At 40.2% G+C, this 18,060-nt stretch overlaps 1 long non-coding RNA gene across 1 annotated transcript; it reads left to right on the forward strand.

Annotated features, from left to right (window-relative positions):
- The first annotated feature begins 8,109 nt into the window (after positions 1–8,109).
- On the forward strand, positions 8,110–10,795 carry LOC108796509. Its single transcript, XR_001941808.1, has 3 exons — positions 8,110–8,219; positions 9,549–9,731; positions 10,710–10,795. It is a non-coding gene; the product is annotated as an uncharacterized LOC108796509 (long non-coding RNA).
- Positions 10,796–18,060: the final 7,265 nt, after the last annotated feature.

Here is an 18,060-nt window from a genome sequence, read left to right on the forward strand (position 1 = left end):
TTACAGGCTATCTGCAGGTGTCATTTTACACAGGAGCGGCTGCATTTTGACAGCTGCTCCTGCTGTGTAATACAAAGCAATTACCGAGTGTCCTTTTGACAGCCAGTAGTTGCCAGTAATAGCAGTGGGGGCAGAGGCTGCTGGGGAGAAGAGCTGGGGGTAAGAGATGTGTCCTAGAAAGCTTTTTAGGATGCATCCTTTATGTTCAAAATGCTGACGGGGTTAATAAAAACAAAAATAGAAAGTACATTTTATAGTCTGTGATTAGGTGTTCTAACCACAACCCGATTAGAATAACTGATTAATTGGGGAGAGAAGTAAAAATCCCTCCAGCAGGGACACAAATTAAATAATCAGAATAATAATAATTTGCACACTTGATATTGTTCTTTCACATGTATAATAAAGTCTCTGCATCACTGCACAGTGCAAAGACTGTTGATCATAAACACGGCCCAGAAACCTATAGCTTTTTTTCACAATTAGCCTGAATTTTAACTATATGACTGCAATAAACTGTAATCTGATTAGCTGTTCGTGGCTTCTGAAGTTTTCATATTAATGTTTCTTTCCGTACTGCCCTGTTGAATATGTTTGTAAATGGGGATATGGGAACTTTGGGGTGAACCCTATTAAAGTCTATGTGGGTGAATCCTTTATTTAGTTCCTGTAATTTGTAGGGTTAATAAGCAATCTATTGTCAAACAAAAGGTATGGGACACCAGGCACTGCGATGGGGGAAAGTCCCAATTGCAAAATTTAAAAAAAGGAAATAAGTAAAACTAAAACAAGTATCTCATTTTGTACACCGAATTGTCAGCTCCCCCTAATAGGTTCAAACACAGTATGGATGCTGTGAGTTCACCCTTTTGAAGAAAGGGAGCTGGACCATCCATTTCTTCACATTATTGGCTCTACTGACTCAGTTGACCCGAGGTGAAGACTGTGTACTGCATTGTAGGTTGTTCCTAATTTCTGGCAGCAAAACTGCAAAGTTTTCACCCAAAAGTTAAAGATTTGCAAATCCTAGGGGAATGGTAATGGAGAACTTAAACTTCATTCCTATTTGTTAACCGTGTTCCTGGATTAAAGAAGTTAAATGTGTTCAATGTTGCAGATGGAAAAAGAGCTTGATCTGTGATCAAGGGGATATATCACTGGAATTGGGACCTGGGGAGTGCAGAAAAATGCCCAACTTAACATAGAAATATGGCTTTAAACTCTTTGTTTTATCTAATCTCCAACCAATCAGTTTAGTGGTGTTCCTGTTTAAATTGTATAAATGAATATACATTTTCTGCAATGAACCAATATAATGGTTGCTACTAGAAGTAACACTTACTATACGTACTATATATTGTAATTCATCCATGCAGTATTGTCTAACATTGTAATTTTGCCCTAGGTTCCACAGAGATCATGAAAATAGAACACGTGGAAAATAGCTGCCTTCAGGTGAGCAAAAGGCATTGTGCCTAAAGAGACCATCTACTATGAAAGCCAGAAAAATTCAAAAATCTGATTTGCAGGATGCTTGTTCTACTTTACTTTATATTACTGCAGCCATAACTTTGGTGATCACATGTTTGTTTGTTTTTTGATAAGCAAAGCAATTCATCACCAGCACTGAGCTTGCAAAAATTAAAAATTCTAGTAGGGAAGGGAAGACGCACCTTAATATTATTTTTTGATGTTTGTGTTAGTGAGATTTTCCTTCACTTCCTGTACCAGAGAAACAAGAAGTGAGTGGAAATCTGTACATAGTAAGAGGAATTTCTCACTTAGTTGTTACCAAAATGGGTGTCCATAGTGAAAGATTTTCCCTTGCTATTTGTTCTGGTGACAATGGGAAATGTTGACATGTTGGATTTGCCATCACTTTCTGTCTTGGTAACAGTGGTCATCAGCAAAATTAAAGAACACAGGTAGCAACTGGAAACTGGACGGTTCTAATCCTTCCATACTCTATCCAAAACATCACAAGTGACGAGAGAGCATGGAGCCGGCTTCCTGGCCAATCAGCAAGCCGCGCAGCGTGTAGTGACTTGCTGCCTGGCTTCCCAACACCGGCAGCTCAAGTATCGGGCTAGGCATCGGAGCATTTGGGTGAGCACGGGTACTAGCCCAAATATTCAGCATCGGCACTGATACCGATATACTGGTATCGGTATCGGTGCAACCCTAATAATAAACATATAGAGGGTTTTTTTTCAATTTTGACTGCAAAAGTCAGAATACACTTTAAGGTTTAGAGACTATTGCCTTGGCAAAGTAAATATTAGTATAAAACATCAAAATTACAATGGAATATAATAACAACATGTAGCCACAATAAGACATGTGCCCCTAAGAGCCCTTTATGATAAGGTCTGCCTGTCAGTTTTTCAGGCAGACCTGATCTTTTATGGACAGTTAGTCTATGGACAGCTGGATCTAAACGGACATTTACATCTGGTTACCCCTGGCTCTGGCCAGGTCTGGAAAATCATGCCGAATCTGGGGTTATCTGATGTAAATGGACGCGTGTCCATTATATCCGATTCCCCATAGACCAACATGGGTCTTGTAATTTCATTTTTTTTCCCCCATCACAAGATGGGGGAGAAAACCGGATGGACATGGATATCAGAATGGTGACATCTGTGCCGATGAGCAGGGGATCAGTATACAGATCCCCTCCTGATGGGACCGTGTGGAAGGGGCCACAAATGAGTTGATGATGTTGACTTTTGTCAGGTGATTTTCTTTAAGGGTAAAATCAAACATCAATCATACACAAATCATTTTTTAAATAGATAAATCATTTTACTTTTCTTCACCTTCTTTCACACATTAGTTAATCAGATTCTGCATGTTTCAAGCAATCATTTTAGTTCAAGCCTTTAAAAGTGAATTCTCTTTATTTGATTTTAGGTTTTTATTCGTCGATGTTTGTGTTGGCTTTGCTGTAGTCAAAGAGGTAAACCTTGGATATTTTTTGACTTTTCTTGATGTGTATTATAAAGCAATTTGTAGTATAACTATGCTTTGCTCTGAATTTGGAATGGTTACATTAATCACATTTGCAGGGTTAGTTTTTTTATTGAGTATGTGCCCAATCAAAGGATAATGAAAAATGTGCATTTGTTTTCCCTTTTATGATCTATGCATTTCATTTTCAGCAATATTATTAACACCTGGTGGAGTGATCAAGTCCCGCCCCTCATTATCTGGTTCCCATAACTTAAAGTGGTATGGATACCCTTGCTTTACATTCTGTTGTCCAGGAAGAGCTTAGCGGCTATTATGAAAGCATGCCAAAAATCTGTTTTGATACCCATATGGATAGAGCCAAACGATGAATCTTAATTTCAGCAATATTTTAGTTGTGGAGTGTTTTTCATATAATACACCAAAACAAAAGTTGCCCAAAAACAGAGAAAAGGTGGAAAGAAGTCTTGGGTTTGAGGCATGTTCTCGGTTGGTCACTATTGTTTTCTCCAAAGACAAGCCAATGCCTAAGCACCAATGCTAGCTCTGGGGCAGCAATGTCACTAAATAGGAGCCTTGGCTGTGACAGATAGCAGCAGTCTAGTTCCCTTGCTGAATGTAGAAATATCTTGAAGGCCAGCCTGAAAGTCTCTATCAGATTGAGATCTGGACTCTTAATTGACCATTTCAGGAGTTAGGACATTAACAGTGTTGTTTTTAAGCCACTCTTGTGTAGTTTAAGCTTTGTTCTTGGGGTCATTGTCTTGCTGGAAGACCAACCTTCTCACAAGGCTCAGGTTTCTTGTGGATACCATCAGGTTTTCCTAAAGGATTTCTCTGCATTCTGCTGTATTCATTCTACCCTCTACTTCTTCCTTCACAAACCTTCCAGGGCCTGTTGCAAGGAAATATGTCTGTAGCATGATGCTGCCACCAACATGCTTCACGATGGGGATGGCGCATTACAATGATGTACAGTGTTTGGCTTATGCCAAACATGGTGTTCAGCTTGATGGCCAAAAAGCCTAATTTATGTCTCATCAGAGCATAGACCCTTCTTTAAGTTGACTCTAGAAGCTGCTGAGTGTTTTTTCCAGACTGTTAGTAATTTTTAGTTAACAGTGGCTTTTCTTGCTATAACCCCACAAAAAAATTGTTTAGTTTTGTGTCGTATGGAATCGGATTTTTTTATTTTTTTTATTTTCAGATACAAAATTTGATTCGGTTTGATTCGTTATTTGGATTTCGGATTCATTCGAACTTTAGGTTTTCGTTTCAGATCGATCCGATTTTTTCATTTTTCATTTTGGATCTATTAAGATGAGGCTCTTTAATTAAAAATGAACTTTAAAAAACAATAATTTTAGTTCTGTACTGGTCCTTAGTCCACACTAGTCCTCTTAGTCTGTACTGATTATCTTAGTCCATTCTGGTAATTTGAATCAGTACTGGACCTTTTAGTCCATACTGGTCATTTTAGTCTGTACTGGTCAACTTAGTCCATACTGGTCATTTTAGTCTGTACAGGTCAACTTAGTCCATACTGGTCATTTTAGTCTGTAGTGGTGGTCATTAGACATGTAACGCACAAAAAAAAATTTGTTTTCATTCCGATTTGGATTTAAAAAAAAATCCTTTTATGGGGTGTTAAACGTTTTCGGTTTGGAACCATTGGAGGTCAACATAAGCTAAACTAAAATAACATAACAAAAGATCTTCGCATCAACCATCAACCCCCAACAGAAAAAAAAATCTGATTGGCCAGTCACATGTGCAATTTAGTTTCGTTGTGAATGAAATTCGGACAAAATTCGGAATGAAAATTCAGATTAAAGTTGCAACTGGTGAAGCAGCCAGTAAACAGATGTTGTATGCATAGTGTCAGCAAAAAAGGTCTGTAAAGCCATTGGTCATAGGTCTCTTGGTTGGGTGATTACTATTTCTAGGCACTGTAATAGCAAATGTATACAATTTTACATAAACAACTTTATATAACATCAGTGAATGAATCCATGTTCCCTTTAAACAGACTCTGTCAATACAGCTACAACCAGAACAGATGTAAATACAGCTGCAATCAGAACAGATGTCAATACAGCAAGCAACAGAAGAAAAAACAACATGCAAGTAAGGACTGCTTTGACTCTAGTAACCAGTACATGACGTCTTCTAACTTTATTTACTATTGTCTTTTTTCCACCTTTTTTTTGTGTAACTCTGTTAAGGGGTCTTTCCAATCAAAACTGATATTTAGGAGAGTTGTTGTTGCCTATATTTCCCTTAATGCTCAAAATGGCAACCAATCAGTTTCTCTGTCTCATTTTCAAATCTTACCTGAGCAAACTGAAGAGGGATGCTGATTGGTTGCCATGGGCAACTGCAACAGATTCTGTCTGCTCCAGTTTTGATAAATTTCCCCCTCAGTGTTTCCTGACATATGGGTTTTGGTCCACTTTTGGTGGTAGATATGTTTTTCTTGTGATTTTTTATATTTTGATTATAAATAGAATTATTACGGTAATGTGATAACCTTAATGCATTATTTTAAAAAAAAATCTTGTTACACTATTGTATTTTACAGTCCTTGGAAAATAAGCAGTTAATTTATGAGCAACTATGTGATGTGAACAATGGCTGCTGGAGCCAGGAAGACATACAGGAGGCTGTTTCCTCCTGTTCAGACTACACATCTGCTCTTCTGTACCTTTCACAAGAACGCCCTGTATGTGATCAAACCCAATACTCACAGGTAACTACATTACATGGAAAAATGTTTGAGCTTGTTAGACATCCCGGTCCAAAACCATTGCCGTTATCATGGAGTTGGCCCGCTGATTGCGGCTATCACTCCTCCTCGCTTCTGGGAAGACTTTCCACAAGATCATTCAGTGAAAAGAGCATTTGAGTACTGATGTTGGACAAGAACACTTGGCTCCCAGTCAGCATTACAATTCATCCCAATGTGTTCATTAGGATTACAATTAGGCCACTTGAATTCCTCCATACCAAACTCATCAAACCATTGGGATGAATTACAAGTGTTAGTGATAAGAGAGTCTGGTTAGTGTTAGTGATAAGGGAGTGTGGTTAGTGATAATGGAGTGTGGTTAGTGATAAGGGAGTGCGGTTAGTGTTAGTGATAAGGGAGTGTGGTTAGTTATAATGGAGTGCGGTTAGTGATAATGGAGTGCAGTTAGTGATAAGGGAGTGCGGTTAGTGTTTGTGATAAGGGAGTGCGGTTAGTGTTAGTGATAAGGGAGTGCGGTTAGTGTTAGTGATAAGGGAGTGGGGTTAGTGTTAGTGATAAGGGAGTGCGGTTAGTGTTAGTGATAAGGGAGTGCGGTTAGTGTTATTGATAAGGGAGTGCGGTTAGTGTTAGTGATAAGGGGTGCGGTTAGTTAGTGATAAGGGAGTGCGGTTAATGTTAGTGATAAGGGAATGCGGTTAGTGATAAGGGAGTGCGGTTAGTGTTAGTGATAAGGGGTGTGGTTAGTGTTAGTGATAAGGGAGTGTGGTTAGAGTTAGTGATAAGGGAGTGCGGTTAATGTTAGTGATAAGGTAATGCGGTTAGTGATAAGGGAGTGCGGTTAGTGATAAGGGAGTGCGGTTAGTGATAAGGGAGTGCGGTTAGTGTTAGTGATAAGGGGTGTGGTTAGTGTTAGTGATAAGGGAGTGCGGTTAGTGTTAGTGATAAGGGAGTGCGGTTAGTGTTAGTGATAAGGGAGTGCGGTTAGTGTTAATGATAAGGGAGTGCGGTTAGTGTTATTGATAAGGGAGTGCAGTTAGCGTTAGTTTCAATGTTATATATTAGTTGTAAGAGTGTTAAAATAAAAGTGGGTGCACTGAAGCACCCAGTGGGACAGCCAGTGGACGGACTCGATGGGAGGGTCAGTGGTTGGACTCGGTGGAACGGCCACTGGCCATGCCTATGGTGTGTTGGGGGAGGAGAGGGCCAGACCTAAAGCTGTGTAAAGGGCCCCAAAATTTCTGATGGCAGCCCTGTCTATGTGTGTATTTAGTAATCAGTTAACTCTTTCTTATATCTGCTGACCTTCCAGTGATGAAAATCATCCAGTGGCTTTATAGAAATAAGTCTATATCACCTAAAGTTAGGACTGCTGAAACAGTCCTAACTCTAAATGATATAGTACAACGTAACTTTGGTCGGTCTAATCCTTAATGTGAAAGGATTTAAGCTGCACATTCCGGTACAGTTTAAGTTTCTGTTATTTGGATCCTGTAGCAAAGTTTGCTTCCCATACAAAGACCCATTTGAGTCAAAATGTTGCTGTTCACTTAAAGTGTATTGTCATTCCATATTACAGTGTGCTTCCTATTAGAATTATTGGGTGAAAATACTGTGGTTGATTTTCTAAAGAAATACAGCAGGTTCACTTTTGAAAGTGACTGTTTGCTATGCTATATACTTTTTAGTTTAGTGAACAAGGAAGAGGGTTCACTTCAATCATTTAATCATGTTCAAAATTCTTGTTTTTTTATTTTTCTTGAACATCACTGGGTATGCAAAGTGAGCATAGCTTCCGCAATTTAGCAAAGTGAATATTCACATTGATCAATTAACAAAATTACCTCTTTAGTAATTCAACCCCACTGTCTATGAGGCTGTGATGCAGTACAAAATACAATACAGGGGACCTTTCGGAAGGATCCAAAATGGGACTAAAAATAGACAAGGATAAAGTTATTTTTATTGTGAATCATCTGAATCTTTCAGTGTTATTCACAAAAGGGTGAAGAGCTTGGAGTAGGCAGGAGAAGTGAACAGTCTAAGATAACATAACTGAACTAGAAAGTGAGCTCAATGGGAGAATTTCTCCAAATCAGCTATTTTGGCCTGAATAGTTCACTTCTCCTGCCTTCTCCAAACTCTTCAACCTTTTGTGAATAACCCTGTATGTGTAGAGATACCTAGACCAAATAAAGCTGCTTCTATGCTTAATGGTTGTAGCAATTGATTGTGAATGAATGGGAAATCTATCCATTACTAATAATTGATAATGTAAACCTCATGACATGCCCTATTTTATTTTCAGTGATTTAACTGGAGTTTTTTTCAGTCACAGGAAATAAAACAAGAAATCTCTGAGCAATTATGTACAGTGAACAAGGGCTGCTGGAGCCAGGAAGATATAGAAGAGGCTGTTTCCTCATGTCCAGATTATACCTCTGCTCTCCAGTATCTGTCACATGAATGCCCTCTATGCTGTGACCAATATTCGTATTCCAAGGTATCTCGTTTTCTGTCAAACAGTACCTATATGGTAGAGGTGCATCAGAATTGAATTTGAAGTCCAAAATCGAAACTGAAAATAAAAAGTTTGTCAGGCTGGAACCAAAACCCAAAATAATTTTTTTCTAACCCAAGAATTTTTATATTTTATTTTTTTTTTATTTTTTTTATTTACTGTCGGGGGCTTTGTGGAAATATTATGGGTCCAAACAGACCCCTGATATTTCCCTTTTGAAATAGAAAAAGAGATTGAGGACACAAAGTCCTCAATCTTTTTTTCTGCAGCCCCTGTTATGAAATAACAGGAAGCCTGTACACTGAGTGCTCCTGTACATTTATAAACTGTGGAGATGACTATGACTATGTCCACAATCATGAATGAACATCAAGTGATGTAGAGCACTTCCTGTTCATTCATAATTGGGGACACAGTAAGCATACTATATCCTCAATTATTTACAAGCACTCAGTGATCAGCTGATTGCTGAGTGTCTGTATATTGCTCTCCATCCTGACTCGCCTGTCACAGGAGGCTGAGCGGACAGTGCGGGGAGGAGAGCTCAGCCTCCTATGACACCGCTGACAGCTGAGCCTCCTCTGACAGCTGACAGCACTCTTGTCCCTGCACCGCTCTCCATCCTAATCTGCCTGTCACAGGAGGCCGAGCGGGGCGGTGCGGGAGGAGTGTGAGCTTCTCTCCTCCCCACTGGGATCAGAGGGGACACAGAGCACCGCCCAATGGAGAGGAGAGAAACTAGACATGTACTCCTGTTTTGGCAATAAATGGTACTTTCGGTAGCCGAAATTTCGGTGCATCCCTACTATATGGTGATCCATGACGCAGAAAAAGGGAGCCTAGGTTGGAATGTTCTGATCCTGATTCAGCATAACAAACATCCTTTTGAGTTGAGATAGTGTTCTCTTACACTTTTTCTGCCATTAGATTTGTTGCGGGTTTGGCATACTGCCTGTGTAGCCTTTGCTTCAGTATAGGGGGCAGAAAACAAGAGAAGAAGGAACCCATCAGAGTGGTGCAAAGAAAGGCTACAATGGGGTCTGCTAGCAGGGTAGAGAAGGTCCTTCCTATTGCTGATCATCTAAAACATTCTAAAGTTGGATCAGAACCCAGTGAAGATGCACGTTTATGGTTTGTGGTAAGGGATCAGACTCATTGGTGCATGTAACAATACAATGGTAGTGCTGACTATGCCAGTGAGGATATAGCTGCAGGAAAACTGGACAGTAAAGCAAGAGATACGGCAGATGCACATGTAATAAAGTCACACAAGTATGGCTAATACACAGTATCACATTTATTTTCTTCCAGTTTGTGAAGATGACACACTGCAATTGTTCTTTATGTGAGCAGTGCTTCATTTGTCATTTCTCTTCTGTCATCAAAGAGAAGAGTATTATACATGTGGTGTGCCCCCTCTGCAAAAAACCAGACCTGGAGAAAAGTGGGAATTCTGAGGAATCTATGGAGTACTTCAACTTGCTGGACACCCAGGTTTCAAAAATATAAATGATAAATAAAACTGTAAATTAGCACTTGTAAGTGAAAGCTGGGTGCTGGCTGAAGGTACCCATCGCATAGGACCTGGGGCAGAAGTAAGAGAAGCAGCAGTCCCAGTGTACTGAATTTTCTAGTGCTTTGAACTACCTTCAGCTTGTATTTGAGAAGTTTGAGAGATTTGTGAGATCATTCAGAATTAATTCATAGCTGCATTCGCCCCACAATTGATCCTTTTTTTTTTAAAGATTAAGATTTTTATTAAGTAATTTTCTATATACGGTCAGCATACAAATAAGTTCAGTTGGTGTATTACATGTCGCATAAAAGGACAAGGTTATGATAAGACATATCAGAGTGGGTTTGAAGTCTAATGTAATGTAGCATGTGGGAATCAAATGACTACATTCATGTGCTAAAAGGATAGTCATCCTAATGGCATTGTCCCTGGCTATCCCACTGGTTTTTGTGAATGAGGCTAGGCACATGTGGCTAAAGTCTTTTAGAATATGATTTTGAATACATTTTATATTGATGTTGATCAATGAGCATTCTATCAGGTTTCCCCAGATGGCCTTCTCACCTAGAATGTGGAAGAACAAGATGTAGGGTATCAGGGTTAAGGAATGGAATGGATTGTCTCTGAAAGTAACCTTTATGAATATTTCACAAATGTAGATAATTAATTAAACAACATTTGAAATAATCTTGGCATTAATTAATCAGTGCCTGAATTTTTGCCTGCAAGTATTGAATACTGAGCCAGGTACCCACCATAAAATCTACCCTGATTATCTTTGATTTCTAGAGTAATAGTTGGGCCTGGTTTTATTTACAAAAATCCTGAATTTTAGATATATGGTATTTTTATTTACATTGTGGCTACTGTGCAAATACCAGGATTTAAATGTTACCCATTTTCCAGCATACTGGAAATGTATAACATGCACATACCTACTTTTTGTTATTTTACAGATCCATCACTATCTTGACCAGACAACCCATGATTTATTTCAAAGAAAGCTAAGAGATAGAGCATTGATGGAGATGCCTGAATTCAGCTGGTGTAGTCATGTAAGTGTGAGAAACTATATTTGTGAATTTCCTAGAATTGACATTAGCAAAAGGATAAAAATATAAGACATTTGAATAGAAGTCCCCCATAGCAATGTTCAGGTCTCCATATGACCTCCTAAAAGCAGGTGAACCTTAATGATTCTGAGCATTGCATGAACTATTTTCCCTCAAGACTTCATACGCCTAAACATGAATGGTCACCCAAGGCAAATATCAGATTTAGGAACCTGTCAAAGACATGGATGTTTAGACATGATTCAACTGCCCTTTACTGTCTATGCCTTCTAAAAGATGTCCATAGGCACGACTGGAGCATCTACTAAACCAGTTCATGCTTTTTGGACACCATCCCATAAAAATGATACAATTATATGATATGATTGCCAAAGGCTAGCCCTCTCAAGGAGGGAAAGATTAACAAGACAGGTGAGAAAACCTTGTCCAATCACTGCTGTTCACCCTGGGCTGTCTACCCACACCACCCCCTCTTCCCCCTCTATAATAAAATGTGTTTGCATCCATACGCCTAACTGTGGTGACATTGTTATACAGTACGGCACTGGTGAAGTATGTACGGGCTCTGATAAATGTTTAATTGAATATCTAATTTAAAGGAAGTTCCAGTGAAAACTATGTTAATATTTCTTAATGTTTTACATCCCTTAGTGTCCTTTTGGAGTTTTACATGAGGGAGAGACATTAAAGATGGAATGTCCAACTTGCAATAAGAGCACTTGCTTCAACTGCAAACAGCAAGTAAGCCCAAGTATTGAATAAATAAGTGTATCCTGCAAGTATTATTATTATTATTGTACCATTAAAAGCTACCTAAAGTAAAACTATAATTTTGTATATAGTATAATAAAGTGGGCCCGTGCAAAGAAGACACTGCATACCTCCATCTCCTGCTTTCTACATCTCATTATTTGCAGTGATAAAGAAAAACTGCTGGCTAAAGATCCAGCAAAACCTGACACTTTCAGGAGTGTCAATTTCTTGGTCCACCAATGGGCTTAGTGGTTCGATCTGCTGGCCCTGAGGAACCCCAGCGTTCAGCAAGGGACTGGAAAAGTGATACTCCCAAAAGTATTGGATTCTACAGCACTTTCAGCCGTGTTTTTTATTCACTACTACAGAGATCAGAGGCACACGCAGCAGGAGAGGTGAGTATTCATGGCCCTCTATGTAGGGAGCCCTATATTGTATAGTTTAATTTGAGAAATTATTTTAAAGCTAAATATTAGGGATGCACCGATACCGATACAAGCATCGGTATCGGCCGCGATACCGAGTATTTGCATGAGTACTCGTACTCGTGCAAATGCTCGGATGTCTAAAACGAGTACCTGTGTCTGCCATCTTCCACCGCCGCACACAGCACACAGGACCGCGTCTGCATTCATTCAAGATGGCCGCGATCTCCTTCTCCACGGGCGAACGGCCGAAAGCAGACTCCGCCTTCAATTCCTCTGTTCTCACTCGTGATTGGTGGGGAATCTGTCAATCATCCAATCGGCCAATCAGGGTGAGAAGAGGCAATTCCTCTGTCCTCACTCGTGATTGGTGACTGGTGGCCACGAAATTAGATCTCTAACATAGAGCTCCTTCCACTAAAGACTGGTTGCAACAGAGATCCGAGAACATAAATGAAGATGAATTGGACATACCTTCCGAAAGGGCGCAAATTAAATCTGTAGACAGGCGTTGGATTGGAATCCCCAAGGACAGCGCAGGGGAGGCAGACCCAGAGGCTCCTGGCAGCGAAGCCTATCCTATATGATGGTATCGAAGCTGTAGACGTGAACCTGACCTGGCTTCAGGTCAAATCAAAAGCTGGGAACTGTCAACTGTGGAAGTCTTTCCTTTCTGCCCGTTGCTTCTCAGTGGAGCAGGATATAGAACTAACTAAGGCCCCGTTCACATTGAGCGATTTATCGCACGATAATTCCCGCGATATCGAGGCTATTTACCGCGCGATATCGCGCTCCAATTCTTGGCAATGGGGCAAAGGGTCCTGCTGTTGCGGGTCGTGTGTCGCTACAGCAGGACCGTTTTTGGAGTGGATTTTGCCGCGATTCAAGCTTGCTCAATGCAAGCATTTGCGCTATATCGCGCGACAAATCGTGCGATATCGCGCAAAATGCAAATTGCGCGACAAACACGCGATTTGCGAACCGCTCAATGTGAACGGGGCCTAACTATAACTAAACTCCAAGCACATATAAAAACAATATCAATGTAAGCAGATGCATATTTAGAATAATGATTTCATTTTTTTTTTTATATAATCAGTGGAAGTACCTACATTTGTCTTGATATTAGCATGTTGTAAACCCCTGTACAGTAGAACGTAGTCTGTGGGTGAGAGGGACAACACTAAGAGTTAGACAGGGATACTGCATGTAACTACACTCGCAAGAAACATGCAGACAGGATGAAAGAGCAGAGGATCAGCTTATCCCTCTGCTGCTGTTCCTTTACATGTCTAGATATATTATTTGAAACTTAGTCCTCCTGTCCCATCGCACTCCTGACAGGACAAAAACCCAAATCCAACAATTCATCTATATAGCTATATTATTTAACTCCAGTAAAGGAAAGTCAGGTTTCCAGGATACATGCAGCATTTATTCTGTGCAAAATAGTGATTTTCTCTTGCTCTTTATCACCCAGTGGGAAGACATACATGAAACAATGAGCTGTGAAGAATTTAGAGCGTGGAAGCTACAAAACCAGGAACTGGAAGAATTTCTTTACAAGAATGGGATTGGTAGTATAATTACAGCATTCAAGATTTGCATTCTTAGTAATTGCCCTGGAGTACAAAGGTCATGCAGTAGTGGAAAATGTGTCCAAATAAACTTCCCCAAAGTTAAAAAGAAATCTAAATAGCTTTTAAGTGAATCCTCTTATACACTGTTTTTTAATAATTATCATGCTTATTTGCATACACTTGACTTTGCCTGCAGTCTTGTTGCTTGCATTTTGATTGTCAAACGTTTTTATTATTTTCCAAAAAGAATAGAAAACAGTACACAAATCGACAAAACATCTATAAGGGGGATATTACAGTTGTTGCTTGCATTTTGTAGTGCAGTGTAGATATTTCTGTATGATCAGCCCTGTGCTAATAAAAACAAGTTTGGAAAGGTATTGTCCAGACATCATAACATACCCACCCTTTCGTTGCTCCACTGGTGCTATGTTTGGCTGCCGAAAGAGGTAGAAGCTACTCTGTGTAAGCTACAGGTCAATCAAGCTGTAGCTTTCACTGCGCTATGGACTTTCCTCACGGGACAGCACTGGTGCTTGGTGACATACTAGTGCTGTCACATTGAGTAGGGCACGTACTGCTCTATAGTTGGAAGTATTTTGTTCACTCCCAGCAGTATAGGAGCGCAAGAGTGATGAGTATCGGCTGTTATAAAGGGGGATTACATTGAACCTGTTGCTTTGCTTTGCTCTGCTTTGGCAAAGCACATGTTTTCTTAAAGCACCATTGCATGGACCATTTATTTGAAGTATATCTATAGCCAAAACATTTACTTTGGATTTGGATAGAGTGTGGAATGGTTTAAGCCTCTGTTAGTGTCTCATACAGAAAAAAGAAAAAAAGTACCTAGAGATCCTCACCCTAAGTTAATTTTTGAGTTGTATAACTCTGCTAAGTAGCTCTCAAAACGGCCAACCTCCTGCTGCTATTGCAATACACAAGAAAAACGATTTGTTCAGCCAAGAGAGGCTCTTGAACAGAGTGCAGCTACATAAGAGGGAGTCGGAGAGTTAAATAGCAATGTAAAAAAGATGATTTATTAAATATTCACAATTAACAAAAATTAATTGACACATAAACCGACTACACAGTTGATACCTTCTAACCCCACACCTTTAAAAATGATTATTGCAATAATCCATTCATGCAAAACAACATTCAAAACTTTTTTTGGAGCTTGCTGATCAATATTGTTTTATTATCAAGTGATTCTCAATTCCAGAGGACACAGCGCTGGGAATAAAGTGATTTGTGCTGGAAACTATGTATCCGATGCTTGGGGGATTCTTGAGTTAACTCTCTCTAGTATTTTTCCTCTTGTTGGGGACGTCTTTTAAGTTGATTTCACCAGTTTACAAGTAAAGTCACTATGAACTGAGCTCATATCTTTGTTGGTTCTTTCTAGGGACACCACCAACGATATTAGAGCAAATACTTGATTGAAGGGAACTTATGGGAATGTATCAGAGCATGAGAGATAAGCCCGGTGATATGGGTAGGCTGAATGCCGCTGAGTTATAGATACACTGGGGAAGGAAAACCTCCAATCTATGTGTGCTAGTAAACTCGAGCAATGTCTTTTACTCACGGCTGCTCTCTCCCTTTGACCCGGCAATCAGTCTCTCAGGGCACGTGGTCGCTCGATGTTTTTCTCCCCAGTTCCGCTCGTTGTGGTGTACAGATAGTTTTAGAAAGTTCTTAGACGTATTCCTGTGTACTGAAAGTGCTTTTAAGAGGCGTCCCAGGTTCTGCTGGATTTAATCCCTTCTGTCAGTGAGGATAGTTTCCTTATCCCGCTGTGTCAATATCAATCACTACTACAGACTGTGTCCTCTGGAATTGAGAATCACTTGATAATATAACAATATTGATCAGCAAGCTCCAAAAAAAAAGTTTCAATTAATTTTTGTTAATTGTGAATATTTAATAAATCATCTTTTTTACATTGCTATTTAACTCTCCGACTCCCTCTTATGTAGCTGCACTCTGTTCAAGAGCCTCTCTTGGCTGAACAAATCGTTTTTCTTCTGTTAGTGTCTCTCCTGCTGCCTGTGTTCCAATGGAGAGACTTCTTTTCACTTATTGTCCTGGAGACACAACAGGAAATGAGATGAAATCTCTCTAACGTCCCCTATTAGACACACTAGAACTGGTGCCCCATTGGAAGATTTCCCCCACCTGCAGTCCTGGAGTATCTCACCATTTTCTGACCCAGTGACAATATTCATCAGCACACATAGAGGAGGTGAATCTCCCAACAAATACTCAGACAGCAATAAAAACATGACAGGGATTCTAAGCTCACTTAATGCAAAAGTTATTTTTGCTATAGATACACTTTAAAGCAACTCTTTCCTTTTTTCAGTGGTTGCTGGAACCTCTGCCAAATATGAACTATTCAGCTTATAAACAACTTGCTGCATATTAGTGAAGAAAAATTGTTCTTCAGTCTGTCCTCAGAGACCCTGTTGTTACCTCATCAGATGCCATCATCTTTGCTCTCAAACAGCATAGAGATGTTGAATCCAGGATGTCAATCACAGCCCGCCAAATATATCTCTGCCTTTCCTGCGACAGTCCTGTGTCACTGCTGTCTGCAGATGTCAGTGGTCAGGGGAGGAGGTTAGGTCTTCTGACAGAAAGTCAAGGTGTGCATATCAGTAAAATTGCTGTTTAGCCCACTCGGGCTTCATCTTTTAGAGAAAAGAATAGTACATTTAAAACAGCTGATGAAGTAGATTATGACACTTCCTCTATGTGTACATACTTATCGAAGGGGAAGGTTCACTTTAAAGGCTTGCTGTATTAAATGGAATTTACCTAGAACTTCTTCCTCGTTAGTAGAGATTTACTTGCATAGATTAATTGCACTAAGTTAACTCTGTAACTCATTCTGTAATAAACGTAAACTATAAACTGTAAGGTATGGAATCAATGACAATGCTGATGGCATGGTTTCATTCCGAGGTGCAAGTCTCCTCTCTCTTGGCTGCCCCTGCACAGTAGAGCCCCATAGACTTCAATGGGGCTTGTCTACCTGTTCCACTGGCCAGGAGACGAGTCCCATTGACTTCTATGGGGCTCCACAGGCATGGTCAAGAGAGAGAGGACTAGGAGAGGGAGGCCACGGGCATTGCATCTGGATAAATTTATATATATATGTAGCGATAACTCCCCGCAATTGATTTCCAGCTGCACCCATTAGCACTAACTTCGAGCCCTCTTCTGATGCCCATAAATTGATGTCCACTTCAGTGATATGATGCTAGTTGAACAGTTTATTGAACTTCTTATTAGGGAGAGAGGGTATAGGGGTTCTAGGTGTCTATGGGTAACTATCATCAGCTCCAGACTCACTGGATCTAGCAACAGTGGGAATGCATATCCACAATCTAAGAAAGAAAAACTGACCATGCTCTAAAGTTCTCATAGATCCAGGGCACTCCAAGGGCCTGTACTGGTCCTGGTACTTTTCTTCTCTACATCTCTCAGGCCTCCTCCATGTTGGAAGCCTCGGGGGAACAACTTCCCTCACTTCAGCCACTGCCCACCCCCAGGCCTCGGCCTAGCCTGGGGGGCAGGCTGAACAGGACCCAGCCCTAACCCTTGGCTGGTCCAGGCGAGAGAGACCCACATGGCAGCTCCCATCCATATATATATACACTCTCCCAGCAGGCACCACTGGCTGAGGCAAGCCCAGTGATTAGCTGCTGTACTGCACATATATTACAATGTCTCCTATTGGCTGTCCCCCAATATGACAGAGTCTCATTCCGCCCAGGGGGGTAGAAACAAGGTTAGACACCTGGGATTAACCATGTAATCACCACTACAAATCCAGCCAGGCTGTCTACAGCCCTGGCTATCATTAAATGCATAGTAGTCACATCACAAAAGGTGATGGGCGCTACATATACTGTATATGTCAGGGGAGGGGGGGAAAAAAAGCGTGCACTTTGTCTGAAAGTGCAATTATTCTTTAAGGTTATTCTACAATTGATGCAGCTTCAGCAGTAAGAGAATTATGGGAGTCTTTCTCTGCACCTTCACATATGTTATTTCCACACCACATACATATATTAGTACAAATACTTGGTTTTCCAGATGGCCCCATTTAAAATGATTGACCATTTGAAATAAACTGAAGTTGCCTTGCCTGAGAGATTTTCATGTGTGTCTTCATATTATTCATTGCTTTGCACTGTTGGATAAATATAGATATAAAATGCGTATTATGTGATCACAACATTTTTATCTCAGTCTTTTCATTTTGTACAGAATGTCCTTCTTGTAAGTTCCAGTTTGAGTTGTGGAAAGGAGGATGTCTACACTTCAAGTGCACACAGTGTCAGTGTGAATTCTGCGGAGGTTGCAAGCAACTCTTCTATCAGGGACAGGTAAGGAGAATCATTTTGTCTCTGTTGGCAATGTACAGTGGCAATGTGCAGTCCCATCAAAATGTAAAAGTTAAAGTGT

The sequence above is a fragment of the Nanorana parkeri genome, unplaced genomic scaffold (genome assembly GCF_000935625.1).
Source record: "Nanorana parkeri isolate BGI_ZX_2015 unplaced genomic scaffold, ASM93562v1 scaffold1126, whole genome shotgun sequence".
Lineage (NCBI taxonomy): Eukaryota > Metazoa > Chordata > Amphibia > Anura > Dicroglossidae > Nanorana > Nanorana parkeri.